Source organism: Petaurus breviceps, unplaced genomic scaffold, assembly GCF_028583685.1.
Source record: "Petaurus breviceps papuanus isolate PSGF00001 unplaced genomic scaffold, PetGlider_PUasm1.0 90639, whole genome shotgun sequence".
Lineage (NCBI taxonomy): Eukaryota > Metazoa > Chordata > Mammalia > Diprotodontia > Petauridae > Petaurus > Petaurus breviceps.
Window position 1 is genome coordinate 1,866,872 of NW_027187296.1, and position 26,485 is coordinate 1,893,356.

At 38.4% G+C, this 26,485-nt stretch overlaps 2 long non-coding RNA genes across 3 annotated transcripts in view; one reads left to right on the top strand and one right to left on the bottom strand.

The window, feature by feature from the left end:
* LOC138143409 (uncharacterized) overlaps positions 1–26,485 on the top strand; it is a 304,779-nt gene that overhangs the window by 259,026 nt on the left and 19,268 nt on the right. For both annotated transcript variants that reach the window (XR_011163691.1, XR_011163692.1), the window contains exons 2-3: positions 1,529–1,850; positions 5,281–5,424. This is a non-coding gene — a long non-coding RNA (uncharacterized lncRNA). The remainder of the gene's footprint in view (positions 1–1,528; positions 1,851–5,280; positions 5,425–26,485) is intronic.
* Positions 11,318–26,485, bottom strand: part of LOC138143413 (uncharacterized) — a 268,806-nt gene continuing 253,638 nt past the window's right edge. The window contains exon 3 of the long non-coding RNA XR_011163696.1: positions 11,318–11,743. This is a non-coding gene — a long non-coding RNA (uncharacterized lncRNA). The remainder of the gene's footprint in view (positions 11,744–26,485) is intronic.

Below are 26,485 nucleotides of genomic sequence, written 5' to 3' on the forward strand. Positions count from 1 at the left end.
AAGGAAGGAAGGAAGGAAGGAAGGAAGGAAGGAAGGAAGGAAGGAAGGAAGGAAGGAAGGAAGGAAGGAAGGAAGGAAGGAAGGAAGGAAAGAAGGAAGGAAGGAAGGAAGAAAGGCTGTGTATAACATGAGCGATAGCAACCAGAGAACAAAAGAAAGACTGCAGGTTTGAGTATGGAAGGATTTGAGAACCCAAGAGACTTCAGTCTAGATGGAGAAACTAGATCACTGGGTATCTACAGAGCCATGAAGAAAGTTGGGAAGATAGAGCATTACTCTCCTGAACCCTTTAAATGGCTGGGAGTATCATACCAAGACAAGACTAGGAGATTGGGGGAACTTACATTAGTCACGACTGAAGATTTGTGTACGTTTTGGGGATTAATGGTTTCTTTGTGTTTCTCCTTTTCTTTTAATAAAATATTTTTTCTGTAATGTTATAAATTGCACACTTGCTTACAGATAGTTAGTTTCAAGAATACTGGTAGGTACCACGGATAAATTGTCCCAGGTTGTCTGGATGAGGACTTTGTCGAAAGAGTGAGAAAACCCCTCAAATGCTATACCCAAAAATTCTGTCTCAAGAGTTGTTTTTTTAAATTTTTTTACAGAAGGATTATGTCCTAGACTTGGTTGCTGTTTACTAGACATGCAGCATTTGCCTAGAGATTTCTAGCAGAACCAACTCTATGTGTATATAGAGGAAAATGTGGGGTTTTGCGTGTGTTTAAAAAATGCTGTGATTTGTAAATAAGTGATTCTAATTTTCCACCTAGTGCAATCTCAATTCTATTACTGAATAACAGTCGTTTGCAAATCTTTTCAAGTCAATGATTCTGCCCGAGAGTTAAATATCAATCTAAGTATAACATCAGTATGTAAACAGATTGATGAATTGCTAGATTGCTAGGATAGAAAACATATGGAACTTTAAATAATACTCTGAGGAGCAGGGGATAATTTTAGCATTTCACAAAATTGAGGCCAATGCTAAGTTCTAGTCCAAGTAATTAGACTTCCATACACTGATTTGTTGTGCTGCTTAGAAAAAAAAAAACCAGATACATAGCAAGGAAGATAAATATGTATCTTTTTAAGTTAAAAAAACTGGAATTCTGTTTTTAGTTCATAGAACTTTAAAGGATCAAAGAAATCATCTGATCTAAGTACATTTTAAAAAGGAGAAAACTAAAAACTAGAAAAGTTGAGTGACTTGTTCAAGGTCACACAGTTAATTAGTTGAAGAACTGGAAAGAGAACCTAAATGTCAGTCCAAAGTTCATTCTACACCATTGATTAGATTCCAGAGAACCAGTGACAAGTAAAATGTAGACTGCTACTGAGTCATAATAGGAGACACACTGCCTCTACTTTCAGGGCAGAGCCCAAAGAAGTTGCTGTTCATCCTTCATTTTCAAAGAGGACCAATGGAATCATGATATTGGGATAAAATAATGGATGACTTGTGTGCAAATTGGATTTAAGTGAGGTAGTGCTGCACTGTCATTAGCCTCCTTCTCTCTTCCAGAGTCATCAAAGTCCAGTGGCAAGAAAAAAGTCAAGGTGACTGGCAATGGCCTGGGGTGCAACGGATGACCTTGGCATCTTTGATACCTGACCATACTCTTAAGTGCTCCATGTCATCTACTTCAGCTGCCTTCTTAACTGTTGGAACAAATTGTTCGTATCCACCCATTCCACAAGGGGAAGTCTTCACATGCTAGGTCTAGACATCCCCCTAACTCATTGATGGGTTTGAGAGTTACCCTCAACCTGGTTTTGTCCATCTACAAAGATGGTTTTACCAACTAAGATGGTTGCTGCACATGCTATGCTTCTTGGAGCCACAGGTGAGACCTAGGTGACATGTAAATACCAAAAGTGGATAAGCACCCCTGAAAAGGGCTTAGCTACCCTCACTCCAGAGGTGCTAGTCCCTCCTGAATACCCTGTACTATAAATACGAGATTACTGTGAGTGGAATGGAATTCTCAACCATGTAAAAATTGATATCCTCACTAAAAATGAAGTCAGAAGACAAAAGGAAGTTGCCACTAAAAGAAAGTTCAAAGGTTCTCATGAGAGAGAGTAAAAATAAAGAAAATAATAGTATCAATATTAACATATATCTAAAGACAACATGGTGTTATGGGAATGGGAATTTAAGATCTTCCCTGCCCCTAGGCCCTTTGATAAGCTTAAGTGTACCTGGAGTCTGTGGCAGGAGACTTGGTTTTCAGGAATGCCCACACCTTGGTGCTCTGTGATTGGGAAGTGGGTCAAGAGGGTTGTGACATTCTCTGAGCCAGGAGAAGGCTATATAAACCCTGATGTGAGGCTTTGTATTGGGGGTCACTTTGAGAAGTGTTCTGTGATTTGACCAGATGAGACTCTGGACAGCTGTCGATCCCCCTGGCTTTGAAAACCCAGATGTTGGTGCTTCCCATTCTGGTAACTGTGACTAGTTATGGATGTAATGGTCAGACAGTTGGAAGCCTGTCTGCTGCAATGTTTCTCTGTCTTCTTGTAACTTCTGCTTATAACCTCTCTGTATACTCTGAAGTTCAGGGTGCTGACTTTTTCCCCTGAACTAGGTAAATGATATGTTTGATTGATTAAAGCAAGCTTGTTAACCCATTTTGAGTTGCTTTCATTTAGAAAAGCAGATCTAAGAACCTGTGTTGGCAGCCACCCTGGGGATGCTGGGGTGCTTGCTGTTACGCATGGAATATCATTTTATGAGGCATGTGGCCCCATGTTGAAATGCTCATGAAGAATATTTGTTAAAAAAAAGGAGCATCATGAAGATGTAGTTTGTGTGCCAGCACCTATTACTGAACATGAGAAAACAGGTAAATTATATCAAAAACTTGATAAGACTCTCCAAATGAATGTAATATACACTTTAATATTCAATGACCTTGATACAAATCTGAGCCTAGTGAAAAATAATGGAAAAAATAAGTGGAAAATATGACTCAAAAGTAAGAAAAGAGTTCACAGACGACAGCAGTGTCATTCCTATGCTAGCATAAATACTTTTAAAAAAATGTGTTAGTATTTGATATTCTCGATATCCAGTGGTTCTGAAAGAAATTGATGCCAGGTGCAAGTCATGCTACTGCTGAGGAGATTTGGCTGAATTTTTTTGGATGGGTTCTGCGAATTCAAGCTCTATATCCACCCAGCCACGATGAAGTAGGGGACCAAACATGGGATGAGAGGTGAATTGGAGCAAAAGGGCAGCCCATCTGTACAATGGGGCTTGTGAATCTGCTTTGACTGACTAAAAATCAAGTTTTATTAGAGAATTTTGAGGAGACCAGGAGGAATGCAGGGGATTGGAAAGGTTGGAGTTCTGAGGAAAAGCTCATACAGTTAAGGTTATTTAGCCTGGAGAAAAGAAAGATGAGGGGGAAATTAACAACTGTCTCGAGGTGTCTCCAGAGGGGTTACACAAAACATTATGACCAGCTGTTCTTTCTACACATTGAGGAAGTGTGGTAGAGCACAGGAGTGCTGAACTCAGAATCAGAAATGTGGGTCTTACTACCAACTCTCCCAGTAATGTGCTACATGACTTCTGGCAAATGCCTCCACCTTTCTGGCCATTGGTTTCCCCTGAAAATGAGGGGGTTGGAGTAAATTATTTCTAAGGTTCCTTACTCAGAGCTCCCATTTTATAATATCATGATTCTTGTGAATGTTTCCCTTACAGAAGTCAGGGTTTATGTGAGATATAAAAGTGAGTTTCCTAAATGTGGTATAAATTATCAGGGAGAGTTAAAAATGTCTTTGGCCTCCCCTTTCTCCATTCCCTTCCCTATGTCTGGAAAGCCCTCATTTCAGCCTGTTGAGATGCTCTTCTTCATTCAAGGCCCAGCTTAGGCACTACCCCCCTAGGAATCCTCCCACCTGAAAATGTTCTCTCTCTTTCCAAGTTTTATTAGACCACTTTGTGTGGCTCTGTCCTTGTCACATTCTACTTTGTGTCGCTTTTATTGGTATTCATATTATATTCCCTGCCCTACTCATGAACATTGTAAACCCTACAAGGCAAGCACTGTATTATTTTTCATCTTTGGATCCCTTGTGCCTTGAAAAGAAGCGGCTTAATAAGGATCTGTTTAATTCAATTGAATTTGAGTGCCTAGACCAAGCTTTCTTACCTTTTTTGTGTAATGGACTCCTTCGACTGGCTGGCACAACCTATTAACCCTTTCTGAGAACGATGATTGCAAAAGTATAAAATGAAGCATACAAGTTATAAAAGAAACCAATTCTTTTGAAATATAATTATCAAAATATATTTTAAAAGAAGTTTCTGGACCACAAATTATGAGCTACATTTGAAATGACAGGACAAATTTTCAGGTCTCCAGAATAGGCTTTCCAAAATGCAGGCCAATGAATTAGGATAGCCTGAAATGAGGAGTTCCCCAGGATTTGAGTTACACAGGATAACCTTATATGAAATTAGGCTGGACTTATGGAAACATTTGGGGTCTACAAACGTGGAATGGAGTGAAATTCATTGGAGGTCTCCAAGCACAGGATGGGTGATGCCTTCTTAGGTTGTATGGAAGTGATTCCCATTCTCATTGGACTAGATGGCCTGGGAGGGCCCATCCAATGCTGAATGAAAATAGAATATAAGCATGAGAGAGGTAGGAATAATAATAGCTGATATGTATATGACATTTTAAAGCTTACTAAGTACCTTACCTCATTTACTGTTCATAATAACCCCGTTAAGGTAGGTGGTTTCCTTGACCATAAAATAAGGGAACTGGAGGATGATCTCTAAGGCCTCTTCCTGCTCTAATATTTCTGAGTCAAATGCCCATTTTACAGATAGGAAAATGAAGCTCAGAAAGTTTAACTGACTTGCCTAATGTCCCACAGCTTTTAATTGACAGAGTTGACACTCAGACCAAAGTTTTCTGACTCCAAACTCCATAAGCCTTTTCAATGAAAATTGAATTAACACCCTCCCTCCCCTGGCTGAGTCATAACTGGAACAGCCTCTTTAAGAGTGATTAACTGGGGTAAAGGCTGGTACTTCATGGACCACATAAAATTCCATTTAATCCTAATCTGTCCCCTCTTCTTGTTGTACAGATTAATGGGGTGTATGTGAAGTGCTTCTATAAACTTATTAATACAACAGTGCCATAATTCAAAATATTGCTGTTACTTTTATTAATGGATCATAATCCATCTTTCCACAAGAAGTAGTCAACCCAAATGACCCTGTTTTTATTGTGTATTTATCATTAGAATCCTCAGATGCTATTTTCCCGACCGGCCTTCCACTTTATAAAGTTAAAGGGGTAACTCTTCTTCAGATCAAATAGGAAAATGTCAACACCCTAATGAAACAGAGACCAGATACAAGACCTGAAGGAAACAGTTTCCCTAAGCGTGAGTATGTCAACAAGGTGGATAAATCTATTAGAATTTCTTCTGATGATGGCTTATGGCTTTGATGATTGTTATGTTTCAGATGGTTTTACTGGATGTCTCTGAATTCAATAAACATTTGTTAAGCTGTGCTAGGTACTAGAGATATAAAGACAAGAAATGACCTAATCACTGGCCTCAGAAAGCTCATAATTTAATGATGTGAACATAAATAATTATGATATTAGGTGGAATGTGTAGGATGAGCCCAAGCAAGGTACCTTAAGGAAATTTGAGGAGGAAGAGATCATTTTGAGTTGGGGGACACCAAATCAGAATCTTTCCTAGAGCAGGTAGCACCTGAGCCACGCCAAAGCAAACACAACAAATTGATTTGACTGGTGTGTCTTTACATTCAAGGAAACAAATGTCTATTTGTCTATCATCCTGCCTTTGAACACTCAGCACTGTAGTAGTTGTTATGGAACATACAAAAAGAGTCACTGAGATCACATACTTAGCAATGGGAGGGACGTGACAGATCAGTCATCTCCTCCAACACCCACATGGGAAAACTTAGGCCCAAGGAAGCAAAGTAATTCACCCAAGGACACTAACTAGTAAGTAGAAGGGGCATAATTGGAGCTCAGGTTCTCTGACTCCAGAACCAACACCCCTCCCACTACCTCAGATGGCCCAGAAGTATAAGACACCATCCCTGTCTTGGAGGACCCTGTGATCTCCAGAACCTTGAGTTACAAGTTGACTTCTTATGTCCACATTTATGAGAAAGAAATAAGAGCTGCTCAGCACATCATGTTTTGGCGTGGTAGATATTTGTGTCAACTGCCCTATGAAGCCTATGACCTTTGGTTGAAATAGAAGATATTTACATAGGCTCTGACTCACAGGTTAAGTCCACTCAGATAAAAGTCGCCACCTCAAGGCCATCTCCACATGTGTGACCTTTAGGGGCATCCACTCTTAGCTTTATATCTTTGAGGACTTCTTAGTTAAGGAGGGTTTATGATTATTGAGGAGAGTCTGGCCTCTAGCACAAGAAAGCAATCGATCATCTAACAGGAGGAAAAGAACTTTTTAGGGACTTTAAAGCCTATCTTCACTTTATTTATCTTTGAAATCAACTATAAGGGTTTTGTAATAGTTTATGGATTCACTAAAAAATCAACCCACAAACACAGATACTGGATTTCTGGGTCAGGTATGTAGAAATAAGTAATATGTTGACTGTTTGGGGGGATAATTAAGTATTAAGAAATCTATTGGTTACTCTTTTTTAGGTCTTTGGTAGCTGTTCCATCCAGTCATAAGTCATCTGCTCTATCCAGTAATCCTCTGTATGTTTCAGAACTCTTACCCACCTCTATTTCTATTGGGGAATGATAAGATCCTGGGATTATAGATTTTAAACCTTTTAAAGGGTCTTTAAAAGCCAACTGAGTCCAACTCTCCCATTTTGCTGATGAGGAAACTGAGGCTGAGAGGAGTTAAAGGAATTGTCCAGGGTCACCTGGCTAGTTACCTGAGGCAGGATTCAAACTCAAGTCTTTCTGACTCCAAGTTCAGCCCTCTATCCATCCAAGTACCTAGCTGCTTCAGGGCTCAGGCAATGAGATCTATTGTTTTCCTTATTATTATTTTTAATTGTCCCCTTCTTGCCTCTCATGGGAGGGAAGGAAACAAGCATTTATTAACCATCTGTTATATGCCAGAAATTGTACTAAGTACTTTCCATATATGATGTAGTCATATTCATTCATTCAGCAGTCCTAAATATCTACTTGGATTGATAATGACCACTAATGGAATTAATGTAGTACTGAATGAAGAAGTAGGAAAAGATACTAGGAAATGCACAATGGTTTGCACATAGTGGGCATTCAATAAATGTTCATTTGTGTGACAACAATAGCTTTACAGAGTATAGGGATAGAACTGATAGCAGATGAAGAGTTAAAAAAAATGAACCAGACATTCTGCTATTTGATATGCAAAATTGTGTGATGGAGACTATTGTTAAAGCTAATCTATCTAAGCAGAGAAAAATACATACGAGGCTGTTGGATTAGGCCATCTCTAAAGTAATTTTGAATTCGAATTTTCTATTAATATCTGTTTCACAATTGAGGAAACTGAGGTATAAAAATGACCCAGCTAAGGTCACAGAGCCTGTTAGGAGCTAGAATCCAAGTGCTGAGGAATACATTGCATACAAGTATAGCTTCAACCAATACAGGAGATTGTACAAGTGTTGCATTTGCCTGATTCACCCCATTCTGCCCCTCTCACCTTCTTTATAGGCTGTGTAACCTGTTAGTACCTGTACATGTCAGAGGGAGGACATGCATACTCCCTGGGAGTGCCCATGATGGAAGTTCTGAAAGTCTGCCTAATTATTTCCTAGTATTTCCATGAAGAACATTGAAACAACACAAACTTTCATCCATTTTAGACAATTTAATCCTGGAAGAGGAGTGTAGAAAAAAAAAAAAGAAGACACATCCAGAGACTAGGAGTCAGCATGGGAGCAACATTGAGAAAACTTTTGGGGAAGTGTGCCATAGTGGAAATGGCACTTTGTACTTCCCTGAAGGCAGAAATGAGATAGGTGATCTCTCTGGGTCCTGACTCCAAACTCAGTTCTGTGATTCCTGTCAGTGATTCCTTAAAGGAAATGGAATAGTTGAGGTCAAACACATTCAACAGAAAACGTCACTGTAGCTGCAAAGTACGATTAATTCAAGATCTTTAGAAGAAGGATATGACAGAAAAAAGTTTAAGTAAAGTGAGGTGTGTGTGGGGGGGTGAGTCAGGTGAATTGTCATCGAACTCCTACTAACTTCCATTTTTTTTGTTCTGCTGATAACTTAATTCCTAACTTTTATGTTAAAGGATCAACCATTTGCCTTCCCCAAGTCCGTTGATAGGTAGGTGGGGGAGGGGAGAGGGGTTGGAGGGTGGGGCCTTTATGTCAAATAATCGCATACTCTTGATTTTCTAGGATATTCCTGATTTTGCGGAAAAGTGAATTTTTAATGAGATGGTGCAAAAGGAATATATTTTGTCAGCTTCTCAAGTCCCTTGATTTAGAGACCAGGAAAAAAGTTTGCAGTATTTATACTATTTATAGTTTAAATAAAGTATCCCAGGGATGAATATTTCACAGGCTCCTTTCTTTTGGAATAGTTTTTGCTGCCAGGACTCTTAACCTTTTGTTGTGTTATGGGCCCAAGAGTGTATTGGTAAAATGTTTAACAGCTGACAAGAAAGAAAGAAGGAAAGAAAGAGAGAGAGAGAGAGAGAGAGAGAGAGAGAGAGAGAGAGAGAGAGAGAGAGGAAGGAAGGAAGGAAGGAAGGAAGGAAGGAAGGAAGGAAGGAAGGAAGGAAGGAAGGAAGGAAAGAAAGAAGGAAGGAAGGAAGAAAAAATATACAAGACACGATCATAAATTGAATCTGTATTATTAACATTTTCTCCATCACTTTCTTAAGTCTAGACAATCAATAGAACAATAAATTAAGCCCTGATTTGTAGCCTTTGTTGATTTTCATGATGTAAAATGCTCACACTGAAAATATCTCCTGAGTAGGTCTGAGCTGGCTTCAGTATACCCCTTTGGCACCCTGGTGAAGTCTCTGGATTCTTCAGAACAAGGTTTTCAAATGTATACAATGAAATACATAGGGTTACAAAGCAAATCAATCACATTGAAATATAGTTATCAAAAACTATTTTTTAAGTTCATTGACTCCAGATTAAGAACCTCTGTACCTTATAGGGCCTCAACCAAGTAAAAGAAGGTCTATTCCAGGGGTGAGGGAACTGCAGCCTGGAGGCCACATGTGGCCCTCTAGGTCTTCAAGTGTGGTCCTTTGACTGAATCCAAACTTCATGGAACAAATCCACTTAATAAAAGAATTTGTTCAGTAAAATTTGGACTCAGTCAAAAGACCTCATCCGAAGACCTAGAAGACCATATATGCCCTCGAGGCCTCAGGTCCCCCACCGCTGGCCTAGGACATACCATTTAGGGCAATGACAGAGATTCCCTTGGCTAGTGTTTGTACTGTCACAATATTTAAGACCCTTCAGGGGAAGAGGTTGCAAGTTAGAATTTTTGTCTAACAGGCAAAAGGAGCTCCTGGACGAGAAGAATAGAAAAAAAGAGGACATGGTCAGAGACTAGGAGTCAGCATGGGAGCAACATTCAGAAGACTTTTGGGGAGTATGCTATAGTGAAAGCAGCATTGGATTTGATGGCAGAGGAGTCCGGTTCAATCCACGTCCCACATTTATAAAACAGGCGTCATTATGCCTGTGTACCACTCATTGCTGAGGGTTGTTATGAGAAAAATGTTTTTGCAAATATTAAGAAACTAATTAAGTGTGAATTATTTTTCTTACCTTCTATTCTAACACATCCAGAGCACCCAGGAAGGACCTCTGAGGAACCAATTGGGGTGCTGGGGTAATGATTCTGGGAGGAACTTATCCAGGAACCCTTAGATTTCAGCATACTGCTTGCCTTCTGTAATAGTGCCTAATTAAATCAAATTGAGTTTTGGAACCAAGCCAGTGTGCTTGAGAGTACAGAGATGATGCCAGCCTTCTGAGCTGTCCACAATAGGGTTTTTTCCCCTGGTATCTGGGTTGGAATCAAGCCATGAAACAGGATAAAAAGCGCAGAAATGACCCTTCCCCTGATTCTGCAACAGGTGCCCCCCAGTACAACAGACACATTCAGTCTACCATGTTTCTTCCCTTCCTGCCCCCTCCTCTCCTGTATACCTCTTTTCTTAGATCCGAATCTCTTGTATTTTTTGATTCTGAATCAGAATCACTGCTCTGAATCTTTGGCATAATTACTTCCATGGCAATGGGCTGAAGTTAGAAACATAGGATTATATGATCACAGCATTCTGAGGCTGAGAGACTGAAAATTGGCTGAGAGATCTTCCCCCCCTGCACCCCTTCCTCCACCTTGCCCCCAATCACTATCTCAGATAATAGCAGGAGAGATACAGAAAATTACTGGCATTGTGAATTGCTTTTTCGATAAATGTTCTGTCTCTCTACCTCTCTTTTATAGAACTAGTCCACACTGAAAAGAGCCTCACTGCATTTAGAAAAAAAAAAATTGGAAATCATTTTATGGAAGAAAGCCTCCCAGTGAAAACATCCTAATGAAAAGTGTTTATTTAGTTTGACTTTGGCGGAGTTCCTGTTCATTTTAAATAACTGCATACTGCTCCTCTCCCTGCCCCTCCCTTGCCCCCCAGTTACAAAAATATTAGCTATCACTCTTAACTCTTTAAGAGAACTTACACCCCAAGAGGGGAGGGAGAGGATGGGCCATTAATTCTGGAGGGACTTTGTTATTTCAAGTTAATAGTTGAATAGGTCTGACCGTGGTGTTGTATACTGCCACCAAGTGGCAAACCTAGCTAGCATTGTTCTTGTGTGCCCATAAAGAAAGGGCCTCTCTCTGGTACCATTATACATACCCAGATGGAAACCTCACTTATCAGGAGCCTCACGTATCTTGAGCTTAGCCATAAACTGAAAAAGGAACAACAAAATCAAAATTTAAAAATCAACAGACAAATACATGAAGCCTATAGAAAGCCAAAATGGATGTCATCAAAATTATATTCTTTATTTTTGGAGGACCCTCTCTGGTTCTCATTAAACTATTTACTCTTATTTTACACACAATTCTAACAGACTTGGAGATACCATTTCCAACTTCAAAGTAGGTTAGAAATAGGAAATTAGAAAGAGAAAGAGGTATTGCAACAGACAAACATCCTGGCAGCAGAGAGAAATGAGAGACTACAGTCTGTCAATGAGAACAGACAGGGGAAATAGTTATCAGCAGACCAAAAAATTCTAAAATAACAGAAATTTGGGTTTATTTCATATAGAAGTAAATACCCTAATATATATTAATAGTCTCTTAAGTATTGCTGTTATAGAATATTATAATAGTGTTTACAATATGACTTTCAATCACTATGAAAAGGTTAAATTCCATTATATGTACTCAGCAGGGAAGGTTATTGTACATTTCAGAAAGATTTTCCTCCAAAATGGTTAAAGTACATGTTCATGCTGAATAGAATAAATCATTCAGCTATCTAGAAAACTCAACCCTTGGGAATGATTCATTCTGGGAGGATTCTGGATATCTGGGGTTTTACTGTTTTCCATCAGCCAGTCCTAGGGAGAACATTCTGATTTGGCCTCTGGTAGAAAAAGGAGCTCTTCGTCCTTTGAGACTGAGGGTTTGTTTTCTGAACCTGCCTTTGGTTTCTCTTTTACCTGTAAGCAAACAGGAATAAACAAAGAGTGTTAAAAAAAAAGTTCAATTCTTGACAAGTTTCTCAGTTACATAAAGACTCAAGTGCAGACGCTACTTCTGTATCAGTGTTAAAGCAAAGCGGTTATTTCCTCCAGAGTGACTATGGTTGTGCTCTTCCATTTCTTAAGTAAATTGGAAATACACATTTGAAACTCTAAAACTGAATCCAGACAGTCGACCAAAACTTACTCTCCTTTGCCAAATCACCATTTTAACTGAGAGCAAAACAGTGACTCATGGCCCAGCCCAGCTCAGGACAACCTCTTACTTGAACATGGTTGGTTGGACTCCAGTGGATGGTTAAGGAGGCTCAGAAGCTAGTCAGGGCATACTTAGAGGCACTGTGTTCCCTAACATGGGCCGAATCACATGACCTGATGGAAACTTTCTCTAGCCTGGGAACCATGAATGTAGCATAACCTATCATTTTGAAATTATTGGGTGTTTAGGACTAACCTTCTCTTTTAGCCCACAGATCTTTATCCTGACATACATGTTCAACCTTCTGAATAAAAAAGAAGAGGGGGGAGGGACTTACCACCCCAAGCAGTAACAATACAAAAGGCAGACCTAAGTTAACAGAAATAATTCCAGTCTTCATCGTACCCTGTTGCCATCATAGCAGGCTGACATAGTTCTCAGAATCCCCATACGACTACTTTTTTGGGCACCAAGTGCAACACTAACTTCAGTGGGAACTTGCTCCCCTATAGGCTGGTGGTCAGATGACTGACTCTCCAGTAATCAACCAATTTTTTAAAAAATGAAGCATAGAATTGACAGAATCTTGTACTTATCAATGGATGGGTAATGTAGGCATCCATGAGTCTGGCATTTGGTAAACAGTAGTGTTGACTGAAAGGAAACCTTAGAACAGGTACTCCCCTTTCCTTAACTCTTCACCCATGCACTTTGCATACTATCTCCAGGCAGTGCAAAAATAAATCCTTTTATGACTGTTATCCCTTTCTCCCTACTTTCTTTCCTTTCTTTTCCCTTACTACTTTAATATTTTTTAGCTTTTTTTTAATTAACAAGGGTTTATTTTCTTTCTTTCCCATGTTCCTCAACCAATTAAAAAAGGAAAAAAATATGGTAACAAATATGCTTACTCAAGTGAAAACAAGTTCTAGCATTGGGCATGTCAAAAAATATATGGCTCATTTGATGTTTTCAGTCCATCAACTCTCTGTCAGAAACTGAGTTGCAAGCTTCTACATCAGTTCTCTGGAATCCTAACTGATCACTATGTTGATCAGAGTCCCTAAGTCTTTCAAAATCATTTGTCTTTATAATGTTTTGTTTTGTGTTGTGATCTTGGTTCTGCTCATTTAACTTTGTATCAGTTCATAAACATCTTTCAAGATCTCTCTGAAATTTTTCTTCATATATTATAGTATCAGAATATTCTATCAGAATAGAATACACCACAATTTCTTCAGTCATTCTTGAACTGATGGACACCTTTTTAGTTTCTTTGCCACCACAAAGAGAATTATAAATATAATTTTAATATTATAATTATAAATATTTTTTTTACTTATGGTTCCTCTTCCTCTTTCTTTGATCTTTTTAGGGCATAGGTTCAGTAGTGGTGTCACTAGGTCAAACAAAAAGTCACAGTTGAAGGATTTTTTAGGCATAGTTCCCAACTGCTTTTCAAAATGGATAGATTACTTCACAGCAATACTAACAGCACATTTAAATCTTGTTTTCAAACAACTTCTCTAACATTTGTCATTTTCCTTTTTTGTCACCCTTGCCAATCTGAGTGAAACTTTAGTGTTGCTTGAATTTTCATTTTTTCTATTATTGATAATTTGTAATATTTTGTCATGTGGTTCTTGATAGCTTGGATTTCTTCATTAACCAAGAAATTCCTGTTCATATCCTTTGACCATATATCTTTTGAGGAATGGTTCTTGTTCTTATACATTTGAATCAGTTCCTTATACATCTTGGAAATGAGACTTTTATCAGAGAAACTTCCTGCAATTTTCCACAGTTACCTATGTCCCTTTTATTTTTTTTACTGCATTGGTTTTGTTTGTGCAATTTTTTTTAAAATGTTATATGATAAGAATTGCCTATTTTGTCTTCTATGTTCCTATCTATCCTCTTTATCTGGTCACAAACTCTTCCCCTAGCCATAGATCTGAAAAGTAATTTCTTCCTTGTTCCTTTAATTTGTTTAGGATGTAACCTTTTATATCTAAGTAATGTATCCATTTTGAGCTTATCTTGGTATATGGTATGAGGAAATAGTCTAAACTTAATTTCTGCTAGATTGTTTTCCAATTTTCCTGGGAGTTTTTGTCATGTAGTAATTAATTACCCATCTCAATAACTGGGGTTTGGGGATTTATCAAATAGAAGGATATTAATTTCATTTGCTCCTTTATATTGTTTTACATCCTTTTTTTAATCTTTTTTCCTTCTTCTTCAAGTTTTTATTAATCAATCTAAAATTTTTAAAGACCTGAATCACAAACCCTTTTCAAAATGAGAAGGCTGAAGTATAATTTAGTATACTATATAACAGAAAACATAACTATAAATTTAATTTTCCTATAGAAGGTTATTTTTATTTCCAAGAAATTTATCATTGTGGGAGGTACTGATTATGGGTCATTTTTTTCATTGCTCACAGATTTCAGTTGCCCTAGATAATGAAAGCCCAATATTCTGCCCTGGGTCAAATACTTCCTTAAGGAAACCTTCCTTAAGAAAAAGACATTCTGTGTCTAGAACAGGGGACACTTAGGATGCAATTCTCTCCCCTTCCCCCATCCTTAAAAAACCTACAATAAGAATGTTTATGGTGATACATCATAATAAATACTGCTATTGTAGTTATCTAGAGGTGACATAATAAGGGTCTGGACAGAACGGTAACAGTGGAAATGGAAGGATAAGAATGAATTCAAGAGACTTTGGGAGTGAAGCACTGAGAAGATATGGAAAGTGATGGCTGGAGAAAGACAAATCTGGATTAACTAGAGAAATGGTGGTAATGGAAAGTACAGGGAAAGGAATAGGAGCTAGGGTTTTATGGGATAAGAGTTTGAGATACAGGTGTATAACACCTAAATATAAAGGTTCACCAAGCAGTGGGAAATGTAGGCCTGAATGTTAGTGGGAAAGGTAATATTTGAGATTGGGAACCATTCATAAAGAAAGAATAGTTGAAATCATGGAAGTGAATGATGTCTACAAGAAAGAATGCATAGAGATAGAAGAGAAAAGAATGAAGGACAGAGTTCAATTGTTGTTGTTGTTGTATTGCCCTTCATTCTCGAAGAGGACCATGACATAAGGGAGATGATGACATGACTTGGAGGTGACTTTGATTTGAGTGAGGGAGGGCTGTGCAAGGTCACCAGACTCACTTTCTCCTCCAGAGCCATCTGGGTCCAGTGGCCGTATATTCATCAGGATGACTGCCATGGACAACGACAGTGACTGTTGAAAAGAGACCAAGGTTGATGAGGACTTAGAAAAGACTGATGAATTTAGCAGTTTTAATAGATCATTGGTTACCTTTAAGAAAGCAGTTTTGATATGTCAATAAGTTTGGAAGATGTGATTGCAAGGGGTAAAAGAATTAATATTAGTAAAGAACTATAGGCAACAAATTTATATTATTCTTTCAAGAATTTTGGTGGTTGAGGTCATAGGAGACTATCCTCAAGAAGCTTACAATCTGATTGGGGGTGGGGTGAAGCAAAGGGAGAGATAAAGTAGGTATGTAAATAGACTGGATGCCAAGTAGACTAGGATGAGGCCAAAGGAGTGATCAAAATTATTTTTCAGAAAAAATTGAGTTGGGATGAAGTTTGAATATGTAGAGGGAAGCCTTTCTTTAGGACTGGGGAAACTGAGGATGAGGATAGAGCCACTAGCAAAAGAAAGACATCCACAGGGCTGCCAAGTTTATATTCCAAGAGCTCCATTAAAAATTTAGTGTCTTCCTAGATCCAGATTTTAGATTTTTTCCCTTAATTGTCAAATCTAATGACCTTTTCTCAACTCCTATTCTCCTTGACCTCTCTGCAGTATTTGACAATAGAGAGAAAACACTAAAATTTGGCACTAGGAAGACACTGAATTTTTATGGGGTTTTTGAAATATGAACTTGGCAGCTTTGTGGATGTTTGATACTGTTGAGCAACCTCTCCTCCTGGATATGCTCTGCTTTTCCCTCTGGGTTTTGTGGAGTCAGGGCCAGGGGGTGAGACATTCTTCTGGATGTTTTTTCCCCTTTCTTAATTCTTGTCTTACTTCTTTTGTCAGAATACTTTGCTTGACCAACATCCACACTAACTGTTGGTGTATCCCAAGGTTTTGACCTAGACCTGCTTCCCCTCCCCCCATGCTCTCTCTTTGGGTAACCTCATCATTTCCCGTGTGATTCCAGCGATCGTTTTAATGAAGAATCCTCCCAGACCTATTTACCCATCTCCAAGACTCTCATAAGTTACAAGCACCCATCAGTCAGTCAGTCAACATGCATATTATGTGTCAGGCACTGTGCATCACCAACTGACTTGACTATTGGATAATAGTCAATTTTATTGTCAATCCAGAACTGGATGTTCCATTGGTACCTTGAAATTAATGTAACAGAACTTATTATTGTTGCCCATAAACCAAATCTTCTGAACTTCTGTTTCTGTCAAAGCATACTCCTAGACACCCAGTTTTACAACTTTAGTGATATCCTTCACTCCTTGGTCCCCCTTACCCCAATGTCCAATCAGTGGCCCAATCTTGTCATCTCTACTTTCACACTATTTCTCACATCTATTTCCTCTCTACTCACATAGCTCTCACTCTAATTCAGGTAAACATCATATCTTACCTCATTATTCTCCTAGTTGATCTTCCCAACCCAAATCTTTCCCCTTTCCAATCCATCTTCCATACAGATGTCCAAGTTTTCCTGAAAGGTTGATCTGGGTCACTTCCCCCCAAATGAGTTTCCTATTACTTCTGGGATCAAACTTCTCTGGTGGGCCTTTCACAGACTGGCGCCAACCTACTTTTGTATGTGTAAAATACATTGCTCCCTTCACGCACTTTACCATAAATGAATCTGGCCTTCTTGGGTTCCTCAGCCATAACAATCTATTTCCTGTCTCTGTGGCTTTGTACTGGCAATGTCCCAAAGCTTGAAATATAGTCTCTCTATACCTTTACCTCTTATAAACCCTATTTTCCTTCAAAACTTAGCTCAAGCATCACATTCTCCTACAAAATAGCCTTTTCAAAATGATTTTGTATTTAATTTAATTTGTATAGATTGCATATATTATTTTGTACCTTTTTGTCTCCCTCAAAAGAAAATAAGCTCATTGAGGGCAGGAACTGTTTTATTTACTTATTTATTTTGGGACCTATACCTCTGGTGCCTAGCAGAATGCCTTGTACATAGTAAGCACTTAAGAAATGTTGGTTGAATTGAACTGAAAATGCATGAGGTTACAGGAGACATACCAGAAAATCCCTGGAGAAAACTGGATCAGGAAAATGATTAGATTTTGTGTAATACTAAACGAGATGACAAGAGTTTCCTTCATAAAACTAGAAAGAATTATAATAAAATACCAAGGGCCTCAATGGAATTTTTTTTTAAGTTGATAAAGGTGACCTTGTACTCCCAGACTTTGAAAAATATTGTAAGGTGATTCTCGTCAAAGATGTCGGGTGCTGGCAAAAATCAAAAACAAAAAACCAGAAAGAGATCAGTGGAGTAGAACAGAGATTCCAGACATCTGACTACATACATAAAAAATGAATGTTTTGCGAACATAAGGAAATACAGATTGGTGAAAGAATTCATTATTAAATAAATGTAACTGGGAAGTAGATTTATACCCATATCTTATGTATCATATCACATAGCTAAATGAATTCCTTCTCAGTAATGAACTTAAACATGAAAAAGGAACTAGAAAAAGATTGTAGAAGATGGAATTGTGTTTTTATCACAAATGTGGAAGGGATTTTTTAAAAAATGGTTGTCCCTATGTTACCCAGACTGGGGTGGCAGGGGCCACTCTGAGCACAATCTCATCACTGATCATCAGGGAAGCTTTGATCATTTCTAGCTCCAACCTGAGTTTGATTGCCCTTCTTTACACAGCCCAGTGGCTCCCAATACCCTGGTGTTCATCATGTTGATATCAGACAGTACAGACACCCAATTGGCTGTAGTCCTGTTTAGCAATTCAGAACTTCCTGAGCTCAAGTTATCCCACCAGCTTCAGCCTCCCCAATAGCAGAGATTATAGGCATGTAATACCACATCTGACATGATTTTTTCAACTAAATAATAAACTTTTTATTACCAGATGGATGTATTTAATATTTTAAATTATTAAAATTTTATAAAACAATAAATAATATAACCAAATAAAAAGAAAAATAATAGACTGGGAGAAATACTTATGGCAAATATAAAAACTTAACATCTGCAATAAGTAAAGAACTATTAAAAATGTGCAAAGACAACTCCCAGTCTCTAACGGACAAATGGTTAAAAGATAGAAATAGACACTTTTCAAAAGAAAGAAGACATCTAAGAAGATATCAAATCTCTTGAACAGGTCCTCAATCTCACTTAACAATAAAAATCAACTGAAGCAACTTTAGCCTCTCATACCCATTAACCTATAACAAAAGCAATGAAATGATACTGGCAATATTTTTCAGAAGGAAGTATGCTCAGCTATTATTGGTAGAATTGCAAGCTATTAGAATTTTTGGAGTATCCATCTTGTAGTACTAAGTAAAAGTTACAAAATATGCTTAAACCATTTCACCAAATAATTTCATCATTGGGAACAGACTCTGAGAAGACCATTTAAAAGGGGAGAAAAATCATTAAAATTTTGAAAATAATTGCAATACATTAATGTAATAGAATACTATAATGCCATTAAGATCAGTTAAGTATGGGGCAGCTAGGTGGCACAGTGAATAGAGCACTGGCCCTGGAGTCAGGAGAATCTGAGTTCAAATCCGGCCTCAGATACTTCACACACACACACACACACACACACACACACACACACACAATCTAGCCATGTGATGCTGAAGAACATCTCTTTCTCTGAAGCAGGGAAAAAAAAATCCCAACAACACCAGAATAACTGTTATAACAAGACAATTTGGAGATGGTGAGGAAGGAATAATAACAGATGGAGAGAATGAAAATTGAGCTTTGATCTCATTAAAATAGGAGGCAGAATAATTTCATGAGTATTAAGAAAGTAAAAGTCAGTTACAAGGCTTGAAAAAATATAGATAGGAATGCTGCTAGACATATAGGTAGGTAGGTCGGTAGATGGATAGAGAGATAAATGGATAGATAGGAAGGTAGGTAAACAGACAGATAGATAAATATTTATTTATTAAGCACTTTGTGGTAGGAACTATGTTAAGAAATGAGAATAAAATTAAGTAAAATAGTCCCTTCCTTCAAGGAGTTCACACTATCATGGGAGAAGGCAGAACAGGAAGGGTATCTCTCAAGGGTAAGGAAGTGTCAGAGGAGAGGGAAGCTCCATGGTTTGGAGGTGACCAGGAAGTGAGACAGAGGCCTGGATCTGGGTAAGACAAGGTGAGAGTTTATCTATCAGAGACTAATGTGGCTCTAGAGGTAAATTCCAAGTTCTAGTGTCAGCAAGGTAGGGGACAGTGGCTAGAGAACTCATGGCATGGTTTGGTTTTTGGTCAGATAAAGCATGGAAAAAGTTTTCAACAGCCACTGTGGGAAATGTAGCAATTATTGTCTTGTTATTAATTAAACTAGATCACTATTTCAATGCTAGAAGATCTGTTCCTTTTATGGCTATTTCTTATATGACTTTCAGTTTCATTTACAAATGTTTTCAGAACAATCAGACCTAGTTGCCTCTCACACCAAGGCCTCCACAAACTACTTATTTTGTCTATATTGTTAGGCAACACCGCTCCTAATCTTACCATCCCTCTCTGTAGTATTTTGCAAATGACCATGTACTCTCAACCAATGTTGACTTTGGATATTGTGGCAAGGCAATAGGGTTTGTTGGATGAGGTAGTCTGGGGACTCTTTCAACCTCCTTTGCATTAATTAAATGTCTGTAAGAAATTGTGATAAAGCAAATGATTTTGTTCATTTCCTATTTTTCAGAAATTATTGCTTGTTTCAACAATTTGGTCTGGAACTTCCATACTTGCTCAAAAGATTTTCTTCTCATCTTTCATCTTTCATCTAATTTGGTGATCATCTTGACCTTTGTTCTAACCAGTTGATAATCTGATTGCACATAGATGATTCTGAATGTATGCCTATGTTTGTAACCAGTCATTTCCTGTATGTTAAGATAGAGTCAATTTGGTTTTAGAGTTTTGGTGTTTTGTTTTTTTTTCATATGATTAGTGTTCTTTCCAGTACATTCAAACCCTATTCTTGGAGATATTAAAAATATATATATATAGGCATGAGATTTCCAGTGCTCTGTAAGCCCTTTGATTCTTTATGGTTTTATATAGAACTATATTTTTCAACATAGTTTCCTCTGACCTACCCTGTACCCATGTCTGTACTTAAGTGAGTGAATATCAAGGTAAACCAAAGTATCATGGTTGAATTTGTTTAGAGAATCTTGCCATGTTCCTCATAGACTATCTCTACATCATATTCCTCCATTCTCCACTTCTCTACCTATCTGTATATGTTTTGTCATTGTTTAGTTGCTTTGGTCACGTCCAACTCTTCAGGACACCATTTAAAGTTTTCTTGGCAAACATAGTGAAAGAGTTTTGCCATTTCCCTCTCCAGCTCATTTTACAGATGGGGAAATTGAGTCAAACAGGGATAAGTGATTTGTCCATAGTCACACAGCTAGTAAGTGTCTGAGGCCAGATTTGAACTCAGAAAAATAAGTCTTCCTGACTTCAGGCCTAGAACTCTATCTACTGTGGCACTTAGTTGCATGTACACATACATATGTGTATATACATACATTGTGTGCCCATAAGGTGTTAATATAGTTACTAACCTTCGTTTAAGGGGCCAAAGGACATGTAGAATTTAAATGAGAAAACCACTATGTAGATATGGATGCACGCTTGTGTTTGTGTGTGTATCTGTGTTTACTATCTGATTTTTGCAGCCATACTTCTGAAATTTCCAAACTTATCTTCTTCAGGTTGGTTCCTAATTAAAAACTGATATGGTTTTATATAGAACTGATATACCTTTAAATTTGACCTCTGACATGTATAAAGCTTTACTGACTGCTATGACTATGTTTCTTGCCAATTATAATTCTCATCCTTCAAGATGTCCCTGACATAGGCCTCAGATAATCTACCTAATGATCTATGTAGAGAAAGACTTCTGAAAGTGAGAAGTGAAGTAAGCACATTGCCCCCAAGGCCTAAAGGAATGCCACATCTGTCCAGCCTTTACCCTCCTGGCCAGTTACTTCTCAAGGCCCTCTATTGGTCTGAGCAATTTGCTTGGTCAGACTCAAATGCTGCCCAGTTTGATTCAATTACTTTTCTAGGTGAGAAGTGAAGTAAGACTTATCACTCCCAAGGCCTACAGGAGTACCATGATTGTCCAGCCTTTACCCTCCTGGTCAGTGATCTCTCAGGGTCCTCTGTTGGATTGGGCAATTTGCTTGGTCAGATTCAAATACTACCCAATTTGACTCAATTACTCTTTACCTACAAGAGAAAAATATGGTTATTATGATGACAGGACATCCGTGAAGAATAAAGGCTCCCAGCCAGCTATCTGCCAGCACCTGCCAAACTAGAATGAGCAATTCCTGGCAATCTTGAAAAGAATTGGAGGTGACTGGGCAGATCACTACAGCTCTCTAATTTGTTTGGGAGACTGGCTCAATTCCTGACCACTGCTATCTTTTCATCTGAAACCCACTGAGGAAATATTGAGTAATGTAAGCAGCTGTATACAAAGGCTTTTAACGGAGGTACTGAAGATTTAGATTTTGTTGTTTCAAGTTAATGATGAATTATTTACTAAAACTGGAGGAAAGAAGCTGGGGGGAGGAGAAGCAGCCTCTAGAGAATGAGTAGGTAGTTATTTTGTAAGTTTACAAAATGTTCAAGTGCAATATAAATTTGTGAAATTTCTTAGGTATGGCTCATGCATGTTTGTTACAAAGGATAATGCATGATAACCAAGAAGACAAAAGAGACTTTAGTGTTATTTTTACTTTCTCTAACATCTGCTATTTGCTTTCACCCTGGTATGTTTCATTTATCTTTTTTCCCCTTGCTGTCACATACATGGTTTAAACACAGCTACTCTATTCACCACAAGTATTCACAAATACATCAGACATATGTCTCCATACCAGCATACATATGCCATCATGGGATTCTCTGAGAGATAGTGTGTTTACTGGATAGAGTCCTGGACTTGAAGAACTCAGTTCAAATTTGACTTCTGACACTAATTAGTTGGTGGGATCCTGGGTAAGTCACTAGACTCTTTTGAGCCTCAATTTCCTTATTTTTGAAGTGAAAATAATAATATCTGTAATACCTACATCACAGAGTGATTTTGAAGTTTAAATGAGATCAAGAACATTGCAAGCTTTGGTGATAGGTGTATTTCAGATTATTGGTATTATCAGTGAACCTTTCTTATGGAGGCATCATGCCCCTTAATGTGTCCCTTGTAAGAAGCACCTTGGGGAAGGAGTTGGCCTCAGAGTCAGGAAGATCTTGTTTCTAATCTTCCTCTGACAATTACTGGCTATGTGACCATGGGTGAGTCAATCATCCTTTCAGTGCACTGGGCAAATTTCTAAGAGTTTATGTGGCAGAGCAGTTACAAACTGCATTGCAGAGGGGGGTACCCAGCATTGATGAAGCCATAGTCAAATAAAACATACACGAAGACCGACTACAGCTACATATAACACCTCAACTGGAAAATGTCATTTCTTCCATCTTGAATGTATCAATTCAATTTAATTCAATTCAATAAACACTTAGTATAATGATAGTAGCTAACCTTCCTACAGCTCTTCAAGCTTTGGAAAGGGCTTTCCACAGGCTGCATCATTCAATCTTTACAAGGCCCCATAAAATGGGTACTGTTATTATCTTCATTTTACATATGGAGAAACTGAGAGTGAGAGAGATTAAGGGATTTGTTGGGGATCCCACAGTTACTAAAAGTCAAAGGTAGGATTTGAATTCAGGTCCTCCTTTTGCTAAGTCCAACACTGCAGTTGGATTGCCTCTCCTAGCTGCCCTAAAGTACATATCTGCTATTCAGTGTATCATGATAGGCCCTGGGTGAAAACCAAAGTTTAAATAAGATCTAGTTCTGCTCCTCATGTAACTTATAGGGGGGTAAGAGGCAAACACATATGACTGAAACATATATTTAATGAATATTTAACATATAATATATGAATTATATGATATATTATAATATATGATATATCTAATCTTTGATATGTAATATTAAATGATATATAATATAGAATATTATATATGGAAAATATTATTTAATAATGAATTTAATGAGAGATTAAAAAAAACAAAACCAAAATATATGAATGAGGTTCAGGGGAGAGCAGGGATATGGAAACACTCTTGGCACTCATAGGATCACAGATTTAGACTTGGGAGGAACCCCAGAGGCCATCTAGTCCAACTGCCTCTCATTTTACAGATGAGGGCTCTGAGCCTCAAAGAGGTTAAATGGTAACTAAAGAAACAGCTCATAAGGATCTGTGTAAAATTTGAACCTAGAGCTTTCTGACTCCAAATCCAATGCTCAATCCACTGCCCTCCTGGGGCCGACAAATCACACATGCTACATTAAGTACATAGAGGTTTGGAGAAAACTGACCACCAAAGCATGTAGTTTATCTGTATACCACCCCCTAAGCAGTGTTACTGAACTGGGGAGCTGCCAAGCAAGGCAGACGTCTTACTGCTCCCTAGGTCTATTCTCATCCCGGCTTCCTTAGGTCATGGCCATTTCCCCATGCTTTCCATAATCACTGCAGATGGAAACAGCTCTAAGCACTTGTGATTGGGGAGGGGGTTGAGGAGAGGAAAGGTGAATAAGCATTTATATAGCACCTACTATGTGCTAGACACTGTGCTATGTTCTTTTTACAAATATTAACTCATTTGATCCTCACAACAATCCTGCAAGGTAGGTGATATTATTATCCCCATTTCCAGGTGAGGAAAATGAGGCAAACAGAGGTCAAATAATTGTCCTACCTTGATCCAACATATAGGTTCATTAGGGCCAATCTACCCCTTCAGGATGAGAAAAAAACTCTTTGATAGTAACTGGAAAAAATTATTTACACAGAAAAAGGGGGGGAGCATATACTTCTTTACATAAAAGCTGAGGATCCTTATATCCCCTGACATCCTTCATATATGTCCACAAATTCAACTGTATGCATCCTTTACTCATAGCGCTATCTAGCAGCCTTGCACAGTTCCTAAAACTTGATCAACCCACAGCGATTAAACCCAAGGCTCCCCACACTGTGTATGTCATCTTGATGACACATCTGGAGTATGTGAGCCTGAAGAAGTTCCATGCCAGGACTTTAGACTCTATTAATTTCTTTTATGTTGATTTCATTTGGATGCATGATTTCCTACTTGTAGGGTACTCCCAGGCTAGAAATGCCCTCTACCAATGCAGATCGGCAGCTGTAGCTTTCAATCTTAGAGTTTCCTGGGGATATTGAGAGGTGAGTCGTCGGTTAGGGCCACATACATAGCTAATTTGTGTCAGGGTAGAACCTGGATTTGTCTTTTGGACTCCTAGGTCAATTCTCTATTCACCATGTCGTGCTACCTTCTCAATTTTCAAAATTAGAATACACATTTTCTTACATTTCAATTTCCTTTGTGCCAATCTGATTTCAAAGTTCAAGCCTCGCGAGTCTGACTTAAATCTGTCTATCAGCAGGTGATTTCTGGAAGAAAAGAAGGAATGCCATTGATTGTAAAACTTATTTTCCTCTCTCCATGAAAACACTTTGAATCAAGGCATAGTATTATTGGGTCAGCGAGATGGTACAGTGGATAGAGTGCCTTCTGAAGTCAGAAGACTCATCTTCCAGTTCAAATTTGGCCTCAGATACTAAGTTTGTGACCCTGGGCAAGTCACTTAACCCTCTTTGCCTCAGTTTCCTCATCTGTAAATTAAGCTGGAAAAGGAAATGGTAATCCACTCTAATATCTTTGCTGAGAAAACCCCAAATGAGGTCAGACATAACTGAAAAAAGACTGAACAACAACAAAATACTATTGCAGTGTAATATACCAAGTGCACTTGGCATCTGAAACACTCACCTTCCATCTCCAGACTGTATATGGTTGTCAGAACATAAACTTGACACTACTTAATTCTCCTGGGTCAGGGTTTCTTAAACTTTTGGGGGATCACAGACCCTTTTGGTAGACTAGTAAAGTCTATGGATCCTCTTTTGGAATAATGTCTTAAAATGTGTAAAATAAATACTTAGGATACAAAGAAAATCAGTTATACTGAAATAAAGATGTGTTGGTTTTCTCCCCCACCCAACATCATAGGCCCGCTGAAATCTATCCACAGATCCCTTGTGGGTGAGTCCACCCCAGGTAAGAACCTTAGGTAGATGATCATAAATTAGTTGCAATTGGAATGGGGCCCTAAGAATGACACTTTTAAGGAGAAAGTGATAGCTTTATTATGATAATTAGAAGCATCCCTGGCTTCTAATTATTAGATTAGATTGTAAGCTCCTTCAGGGCTGAGACCATTTTGCCCTCTTTTATTTACCTGGTACTTAGTATAGCACCTTGCACATACTAGGCTTGTTATTTGACTGGCTTGATTTGAATTAATGGAAGAGACCACTATCCTAGAAAGCAGAACACCTAAGCTCCCTTACTGGACTTGTACTTTATCTGAGCCAATGCCTTTTTGCTGCTTTCTGCATCTTAATCCCTTTTGGCAGTAGAAAATGGGGAGACTTTATCCTTCCTCTCTGCCTGATATCACTGTAATACCATGGAGATGATATGGATGAATTTGCAAGGTTATGTGTTCTTCAGTGGTAAACACAGCAAAAATATAAGTTATCATTGCTGTTATTAGATGAGGGAAAGAAATGTTTGCCGTTCCAGGAATGTTCCAGGCAGCAGGTAACAGCTGTTGCTGGGTGGGAGACAGTCCGGGCTGTTGCCACACAGAATTGCCAGGCTCTCCGGCAGTCTAAAGGGGAGGAAAAAGGCAGTACTGGACAGGTAACTGTTTCCAAGGAACATGGAAAGATGTTACCCTTCATTTCAACACCAGCTGGGTTCCTAGATAATTATATTTTAAGCAACTCAGAGCATAAAACAAACAGATTCAACCCGGTATCTGGGGAGCCAATTTCACCCAGGCATGCCTAAACTGGCCTTTCTCACTTCAGGGTGTGGGAGAACACAGGGTCTTGTAGGTCCCTTTGGGCCTGCCAGGCCTGTAGCTGTTACTCAGCTGTTGGAGGGGTGCCAGCTCTCAGGTCTGTTAATGAGTGCAGTAGTGTCTGGCAAGAAACTTGTCTTCAAGTGAGTGTGACTAATCGTGAATCTTTTCAATAATGCTGACAATCCATTCTTCTCTCTCTCTCTCTCTCTCTCTCTCTCTCTCTCTCTCT